Below are 9,984 nucleotides of genomic sequence, written 5' to 3' on the forward strand. Positions count from 1 at the left end.
TACAAGAATATCCTAAAACTATTAGAGATCAGCAAATGACGGCATTATCAAGTTATATGTTAACCTAAATAAGCAACTAGTATGCTAACCACATAGAAAGCTATAATTTCACATGAGAGCTACAGACTGAATAATAAAGTAGCAATATCGCTGTTTAATCAGTTTTAACTTTCATTTCACCCAGTGCCATGCCACCCAAACCAAGTCCTGATATCAACACTTGCCAGGTTAAAATACTGCCACTGCCAGAAAGCAGGTAGCACTTACAGTGGAGACCTTTCTTATGGATTTATGTGGAGCTACAGTAATTAACAAGTTAGAATCATGAGGAAGGCACATGTCCATAACATACCCAGACACTCATCATATTACTACTTTTATACTGCAGCCTAGCTAAAACTGTACAAGAGACTAAAAATGTAACTCTAATTTGATAAAAAAAAAACAAAAGAAATTACCCAGAACACAGATACATAGATGTACTCCAGCATTTTAAAAAGAGACTATGGACTGAACAGTTGAAGGAAAAAAATGCTAAGGTTTGAATGCAGTATTCTCCAAACATGGTGCTGCACTAGCCCCTACAAAGTAACTGCTATCCTTCCATGCTCCCCACACTAACACACCCATCCAATTGCTGGTCAGACTTATTACAATAATAGAATCTCCAAGATGCCCAGGAAATCTACATCACACCACTTGGGCCAAACCAAACAAAATATTTTCCTTACAAAATGATAAAACTAATGCAGAAAATACCATGACATTTTGACCCATCAAAAGAAAAAGCTATATTTTAGATGTAATGTCCCAACAAGAGTCTGTGTCAATCCTGTGCAGATTCAAGGATGCAAAAAAAGAATAAATATACCTTTACCAACAGTGCACTTACTCGTATTCTGAAAAGACCTAGTCTCAAAAGTGAGAGAGAGTTTTAACAAAAAAAAATCTGGAGTTGTGAACCTTCCAAATATCTTGCTTGCAATACTTCACAGTATAGTCTTAACTACTAAGCCCTTTCAAACTGTGCACAGATTTACTTCCGATGCACTCCAAGGCTTCAGCACATCCACACTGGTTATGAGAACAAGTACAAAATGTTTAATCATGCTTGACCAGTGTTACTGAATACACCACACATCACACACCACTTAATTTTGTTTGATTTATTTCTAATTCCAAACCAGCAGCCATTTAAACTTCACTATGCTTCTAAACACAAAGGGGAATCCAGCAGACTGTGACAAGACATCCAATACTGACACCAGTGCAAGATCTCATAGCTAACTTCATAGTTCATAACAGTACAAAAAAAGCACTCGCCCTGCCAGCAATTCATCCAGGGCTGTAAGACCCTGTAGTTTAAGCAGTGAAAGACCATTATCAGACCAACATAACATTGTACATTTTGTTTTAACAATGCGTGTTGATTTTTAAAACATTTTGATACAGTTGCCATCAGGAGACAATTATGTTTACACACAAAAAAAAAAAAATTATATATATATATATATATATATATATATATATATATATATATATATATATATATACTTAAAAGTATTAAAATCAACACATTAAGAAAATCGAGGTATAATGAAAACAAAAGTGCTGCTGAGAAAGTGTGAATTCCTGAACATAAAAATGCCACAGTTTGAATGTCAGTGGAAGGCTGAATAAAGATATGTGCTGCGCAATTCACCCCGTCTTGAGTTAAAGGGAGGGTTTCCTGGACTTTAACCTTAGGAGAATAACTATTTTTTTGTACAACAGGATTATACAAGAAAAACAGCTGCAGACTTCTGTCACAATAAACTTCAGCCAGAGCACCAGTGCAAATTTCAGATAAAGATTTCAATGTTTAGCATCCCTCAAGTACTGAAACAAGACAACCGGCCCCTAACTTGATGAATAAAAGGTTTAGTGACTTAGCAAACTACACAAGATTTGAATAAGATCATTACAGCCAGAATCCAGGGGAGCTGCTAAGAGAAACTGGAATAGTGTACTGCAGATACTACCCAAGGTTGTGTTACAGAAACACCTTATATTCACTCTTTATTAAGGGAATAAAAAGTTACTATCCGCGGTGGTGGTGGTGCTGCGGTAGCGTTGTCGCCTCACAGTAAGACGCTGACCGGTTCGACTCTCAGCTAGAGCGTTTTCTGCGTGGAGACAGACATGCGTGAATGGGCGTACCTTCGTTGAAGGTTGTGCGTTAGGGCTGGCAACTCAGCATGTAAAAATCAACTGCCAATCAGTAGCGGACCATAATTCCGCTGTGGCGACCCCTAACCGGGAAAAGTCGAAAGACACAACAACTTTATGGATTTTTGCCAGATGTCTGGCTGAATGTCTACTAAATTCTACGTTTAAGTTTAAAATACAAACATTTCCTGACAAGTTACCACACATTGGTAAAACTAACAACCAATCACCACCACCCCGGCCAAGGCACGCCTAAAGAAGCAGCCTACATTTACAGCGTAAAGTATTAAACAGCTGTGGTACAGCCAGTCCACCCTGTGGGAGCCAAAATCTGAAGTGACAAATGTAAAATGACAGTCACTTGCATGCAATGCTTCACAGTACAGAATCAGCTGTTGAGCCCTTTCAAACTAACTGCAGACATTAGGCTCCAATGCACCCCAAGTCTCCGGTACATCCACATCCGTTATGAAAACAAGTACAACATGTTTAAGTGTGCAACTTAACCAGTGTTTATGTTTGGTGAAAGTGGTTACGTTTATATTGCCAGAGAATTGTAGAGAAACCCCAAGTTTATACAGTTTATAAATATTTCAAATAAAAGAATGTCCAACAACCACAAGCTCAATAAAACCTCAAAACTTTAATACAAATGTTAGCGCTTTCATTCTGAACCATCAGAACTTCATCAGACAAATAATGCATACCATCAGCACCCTTTAAACAGTAATTCAACAAAACATGTGACTAATATAAAATCATAAGACAACACTCAAAAATCCAAGCAATCAAGAAATAATAACATAAAACACCATAATTAACATCCAGACATAATACCACAGTTAACCTACAAGCTTACTGACCATAAGCGATAAACCCAACAGTACAAACATTGAGTGTTGGAGTATGTAAGAAAAACAAACCCTACTTAAGTTAAAATGTATTAATACTAGTTAAATAAGGCAAGCAGTTTCATCTCATCAACGCCTTTAGCCTCAGCAGTGAAGAGATATAAATGGGCAGGGTTGAATGATCATGTTTCTATGAATTAAAATATATCTGCCAGAAAAGTTCCCGTTTCTCTAAAACCAACTGCCACAGGCCTCCCCCTAGGATTAGGGTTCACCTTCTCCAACACCGCAAACTTAAAAACATGATCCTCAAACTTTAAAACTTCTGCATTCTAAACTCGAGTTCTTCAGAACTTTTACTTAAAAAATGACATTACATATCACAAAGCTACCATCATTACTCCTTTCAGACATATGCACTAGTTGCAACAGATGTTTTGCAATCATCAAGAAGTGTGAAAATGCACTCCTCTCTCTGTGAACTGCAGTGTTCTTGGCACTGATTAAACTGGTAAAATAGGTTCAGGAGTAAAACTCACTATATGGTGGTAGCTGTGCTTTGTCCTCACCCATCACCCCACAGAAAACTTACGTTGAGAGTTGTTGGCTTTTCATCGTATATAGAATTCAAACACTTGTGACATAACCATTCTCAACTGCCAGTTTTCATATAAACCCATAGAAAACAGCATTTCAATTCAGACTATGACCTCCCAACTAGGAAGTACGCCAATGGCATTATATAAATTTTAATGTCCTTCCATGTGACCCAGAAACTGCACTACTTCCCAGCTTCTGTTACGTACCAAAGGGAATTTTTTCTCAGGGAAGGTACCATGCTATGCTGGGTTCTGAAGTCAGGAACATATCTTTTTGAATTTGATGGATCTTTACTTTGTAACAAACTTCTTTTAAAATGTGTAGTTCTTGTAAAATGTAAAGTAGCATAGTAGAGTAACAAAAAAAAAAAAGAACTACACATTTTAAAATATTTGTCTGAGTGCACACCCATTTCATTTGTATTACCATAAAACCTGCATTCCCATTTATCAAACCAAAGAACCTTACAATTGCTAGTTTTCTACTTCCAAACCTCACTGCGCAAAACAAAATGCTCTTCATTGAAGAGGAGCACATCTAGGTTATCAAATCTCATTTCCCACCCTTACAGCCCCCACCACACAAACATACACAAAAGCCATTTTCCTGAATTCTGATGTCAGTAGAAAGTGACTCCACTCTCTCTTCTCCAACTTCCCCAACACCAAGTATCTTATCTTCTCATACAGTACAGATGTAATGTTATCAGGACACTGCAGTGAGGACGAGAATGCAATGATTTTATGTTTTGCTGACTAGGTTAATCCCACTAGGCCAACAGCCACTTTTCCAAGGGAGACCCAAGGGGATATTCATACTGACTAGGGGAAATCTGTTCAGGGCCAAAGGGGAACTTCCCCCTAGTCTTTTCTTTGGGGTCTTCTATATATAGACATAAGCTACCACCAACTCCGAAGGATGGCACCTTGGTTTAATGAGTCATCATGGACAATACACTCACAAATGCAGCCCCCCCCGTCATGCTGTGCTGCACTGCACTGGCAATACTGAAAAAAGGAATCTAGTCACCCAGGGTAGAGGTAGTGATGGGAAAAGCAGTACTACTGCTTTGTAACTGATTGAGTTACATATATGGAAATCTCACTGCATATCAGCAAGCTCAAGCATGTTTGAGAAGCAAATCCCATCAAAAGACATATGCATTATCTGGCACAACAATCCTGCTGTGTAAAACAGTTATCTACTCAATCTGAACTACCCAGAAAACTAGTTTTCTTTCCAGTACTAATGAAATGTTTCTGGGCACCCCTGCTGCACTCCCCCCATTTCACTTCAGACAAAAAAAAATATAATACATCAATGAAACCTGCATTAAATAAAAAGGGAACTTTGCTTGTATTAGTTTACTACCATACATAATAAAAGAGTAGCAACAAGGATAAAAAGCACACTCATCGGTGTGCTAATTTACACAAAAAACACCACAAAGGGATTTAGGATGAAGTATTAAATCAGGCAGTATCAAATACAGTTTAATTGAAGGAAAAAAAAAAACACATTCAGTCATTTATGTACAAAACAGATCACCAATGAAGCCTTTTTCACTGATCTAAGAATGTCAGCAGTTTGGAATGAACAGAAAAATCACACATATTTCACTATATCAAACATTTGTTACCACAAAATATATCCAACATGCACCCACTGTTGCTGCTGTACAATGAAACTTCCTACACACTGCAGTGTCTCTGAAAACATACAACCACATTCACACATGCCATCTGCAGCCCTGTTAAACATACATTAAGCTCACTTTTAATCGGTCATGCAAGATACCAGCTGCTGGAGCTTTTCTGCAGCCTTCCACTCTGAAGTGTTGGCTAGGATAAACATTTTCTCCACCTCCTGACAACTGACTGTGGCAGAGACAGCTGAAATTACACAGGATGAGGGTATCAGGAGTAAATTTATTTACTAAAGCCTTACAAGAGGCATATTCTAAGATGTCCTTCAGTGCCAACATTTACTCATACATAAACTGAAGTTATGTTACAGTTTTGATTTTAATGGTAGCCATCATAAATAAAACTGGAGTCTCGGAAGCCCTATTTAACATTACAAGGGTCTGAGGTCAGTCTCTTACTATCAAAAGGTGACAACAAGAAACTTATGTTAACGATGTGTGACATATACATATCCTGATCCCAAGCAAACCACTTGCTACAATTTGGACAATTCTGCCTTCCAACTATATACATTACCCAGAGTAACTGCAATTTACAAAGTAAATAATAAAAGCAAAGCGGTCGTCTTCTATACAATTAATGCAATGAATGTTTCAAGTCTGTTTCATGTCTGTATACCAGATCTTTCTCCCTGGACCTCCTCTAAAAAATTCTTGTACAGTCAAACCATCCCAAACAAACAAACATCTAGAACTGCTTATATAAAAAAAAGACAATTCTTACAGTGGTTAGTGTCAGGATGGTTAGGTTGCCGTGTACACAGAGAATCAACTAGTTTAGAAGGAGTCCACATACAGACAATAGCATCTTATTTTTATAGTAGTTTCATTTTCCATACACACATGCAGCACCTGACAGAATGACATAACTGTGTACATCAGTTTTCTTCTCATGTGGACTACTTTGAAATGTATTTTGCCAACTGGGACAGAATGTTCCATTCAGTATTACTTTTAAGATCAAAGGAACACATCCAGAGCCAATAACTGGTCTCCCGACAAATAATATATGCTGTATGAAAGATGAAGTAGTCTGTATTGCATATAATCTCCCATGTTCTAGTGTTTCAGACATTAGCCACTGCATCCATTATTGGTGTTCACCCTCCATTTACTTTCATTGCACCCAATAGCAGTGCCCCCCCCCCCCCACCACCACCACCACCACAATTTACTTGCACAGCATTCTAGAATTTATTCTTGGAAAAAAATCATATTAAAGTTACCCTTGCATTTATAGACACAAAATATATACATATACATACATACACACACACACACAAATAGTGTGCCAGAATGCATTTATAACGAGCAATACTTTATAAGGATTAGAGATTTGCATGTATCTGAACAGTTACAAAAATGATTCAGACTACAACACAGTGCAGCCACTGCCTACTAGAAAATAAATACACAATTATTTACTAATCCAAGACTTCTCACTACTACTTTTTTTTTTAGAAACTCCTAAAGGGAAAAATGTTATCACCTACCCAGGCAAAGTCATTAACACAGCCCATATGACTGAAATGGGAGTGCTATTAGCAATCACAAGAATGAAGCTCACACTTTCTATTTCATCAACAGGCAAGACCGACCCCATGACTCTAACCTTTCTGCATGCAAGAGGTGTGCTGACAATTTCACCTTACTCAAAGGCACCATATGGAGCACTGATAATCAAACACTTTAGCACATAAAGCTATTTAAAGAAAAAAAAATACTTAAAAAAAGGCTCACATAATTTGCAAATACCACTTCTGCAGCCTCCCATCCCACATTTGTGGTCTCTCACTATCTCCAGCTTTTTAGCTCCCTTAGATAAAAAGGCAGACACCGTTCAAAACTTCTTGGGACAAAAATATTCCATGATTTTACTACAGTTTTCCTGTAAAATAATTCATTAATCCTTAACTTGCCAAAAGATATAACTTCTCCCAATCTTATCCTCCCCACTTGTTTTTAAGAATTGTTCTGTGACCATAATTCTATACTCTTAGCTTTAATTCAAGATGCTTGAAACTGCAATCAGCAATTCCAGGTCTGATCTCACAAAAACCCTACATAACACAAAATGTGAAAGCAAAAGATGCAGAACACTGTTTAGTTATGACGCACCTGGTGCTGATTGTAAAATTATAAAAGCATCTCTACTCTCAATTCAGAGCCCAGCTGACATTTTTTCCTTAGAATTACAGTAAGACACTGGTATGTACTGTGTAACACAAACACTTAACCATTTACAACTACTGGGAGCAATGTCCTAAACAAAAATGTACAAATGGATGTACAGTCACAAAAAGTGACTTGGAACTAGTTGTCAAATTCACTACACAAATACATTGCTTAACAAATGGCATGAACACAACCTTTACTGTTTGAAATAAGGCAATGCATTAGTTCAATCTTTCTGATAGCATGGAAACAATAGAGCTGGCATGCTTTAATGGATTTAATGTCCTCAAGTGATTTGGTGCTGCAGAACGCTAGACAGTAACACCAATGCATAAAGCATGCTAAATTTTCCTGAGTGATGGCAGTCTCTACAAGCCTCACTAACAGAAATAGCAATTTTATAAGGGAGCACAAACAATAGATAAGATTGCATCTTGACAAACAGGATGCTCTGGTGAAAAGGTGATGGTGTATAAATCAACACAGCTAAAGCATGGAAAATAAATACTGCAGAAGACAATGCAACTCCTTGTTAAAAACAAACGTACATGAAAAGGGAGTCATTGGCTAATCCAACCTGCTGACTTCATTGCCTAATGCAAAAGGCATATATTCAGTTAGAGAGCTTTTTCGGGCTTACTTTCACTTTTCAAAAACTGCAATGGACCTATTTACCAAGCATACAAATCTCATGGTTAACCATTGATTCATTCTTTCCACCCTAATTTCTCTTTCTGTGTTATCCCCATTCATTTACTTTCGACTTTTCTGTAACAAATAAGAATTAAGAAATGCAAGCATTATATACACACAAATTATATATATATATATATATATATATATATATATACACACACACACACACACCTGGGAACTTGGCTTGATCCACAACCTACTCATTATATTACAGGTTTCACAATTTCTTGTAGCTAGCCATCATTTAACCTCTTTGGCTAAAAACAGGTAACTTCTAAACCAAAATTAACTGCTAATATTATTTTATGTGTTTTGACACTTTCATATATTTAAATAAAAACATTACATAAAGTATTTCCAGCCAAAGGTTCACAAAACAGTCCGACCTTCCTCCCCTTAAGGAAGACACTATGCTGCTCGCATTACAGACTCAGTTTAAAGAGTCATCTGATCGTGTTTGTATGCATGGTAGTACTTTCAGAAATCTTAATTCTATTGGATCAAAAGGCCTGACAACCATTACAGCTGAAGTGATACAGATAAGAGAAATGGTACAGATTTATAGGGACGCATAAGTTTCCAGTTCCACTGTTTAATTTTCCCCAATTCAACTAAATGGCAAGTCATATAGTGTAGATTACAAATCTAAGACTGCACTACTTTATACCAATTATGTGACAGTCTACCATTTTACTCTTACAATATCTACATCTCTCCTATGCCCTTACACAACTCAGATGATGTACTACCACTTTCTCTTTTAGAAAAGGGGAAAAAACACGAGAGTAAAACATTTTAAGATGTTCAACTGTATCCCAAATATAAATGTACATTTAAAAAAAAAAAAAAAAAAAAAAAAAAAAAAAAAAAAAAAAAGGGATTTTAATGCGGCTAGTTTAAGTTTGTTTCCATATGGCGGGTATTAACAGCCTTGTCCCAAACTGTCCTTAAAAGGGTGACAATAGGTTCATTAAAACTCCCAATGACCAAGACTTCCTGCATGCAAACAACGTACCCTCCCCTCCCTTGCAGCACTCACGCCCCTGTTAACATAACTCACTTTACAAAGTGTTACAGTTGAGAATGGACGAATACTCAGCAAGAGCCAATCTGCCACAGACTCATTAACGCACCCACAGTTGGCCAGACGACGTCGGGGGAAGGGGGCAGGATTCTTAAGGGGCTGTTCCAGACATTGTGCACCCCCACCCCCTGTCCCGGCCCGTCAGCAGCAATGCCTCCCATTCCACACCCCAGCACTCTTCACTTACGTAGTCCGGAGTAAGTCCCCGCAGTCGCTTCACTTTATATTAAAATATTCACCCGTGACTCGCCAAATCAGCAACTTCCAAATAACCTATAATCTCCGCTTCCAAAAACGATCTCCTGTGAAGTATTGACCGTATGGGGCCAGCCCAATGGACCATAGGGACAACTAACACCCTCAAAGAACGAGTTACAGGACAGTCACATGACTTTTTTGCACCACCCCTTTTCGCCATTTTGGTACAGGTTAACTCAGTGAAATCTGCTCTCAAATGGGTGGGGAATGTAGTTTGCGCTAACACCCATATGGTATGTTTACCATATTCCCACCCTCAAATGTCCTGTGCAGGAAATAAATCCGTGGTCCCCACCCCTTGCAACGTAATCAGTTGCAACACCCACAAGATGTGGTCCCGCCTCTTGTCCGCGACCTTTGGAAGCTTTTCATTACTTTTTGCTTCTAAGTTCTGAGACAATGGATAG

The 9,984-nt window shown here is 37.9% G+C and overlaps 1 protein-coding gene across 4 annotated transcripts in view; it reads right to left on the reverse strand.

Annotated features, from left to right (window-relative positions):
- Positions 1-9,685, reverse strand: part of LOC122806846 (cyclin-dependent kinase 17-like) — a 2,140,137-nt gene extending 2,130,452 nt beyond the window's left edge. For 3 of the 4 annotated variants that reach the window (XM_044077605.1, XM_044077600.1, XM_044077601.1), the window contains exon 1: positions 9,507-9,685. The gene's annotated coding sequence lies outside the window, so the exon portion shown is untranslated. Of the gene's footprint in view, positions 1-9,295; positions 9,407-9,506 lie in introns of those variants that run through there. The other variant, XM_044077602.1, reaches the window with a different exon arrangement.
- Positions 9,686-9,984: the final 299 nt, after the last annotated feature.

This window comes from Protopterus annectens, chromosome 7.part0 (genome assembly GCF_019279795.1).
Source record: "Protopterus annectens isolate FY-2018-M chromosome 7.part0, PAN1.0, whole genome shotgun sequence".
Classification (NCBI taxonomy): domain Eukaryota; kingdom Metazoa; phylum Chordata; order Ceratodontiformes; family Protopteridae; genus Protopterus; species Protopterus annectens.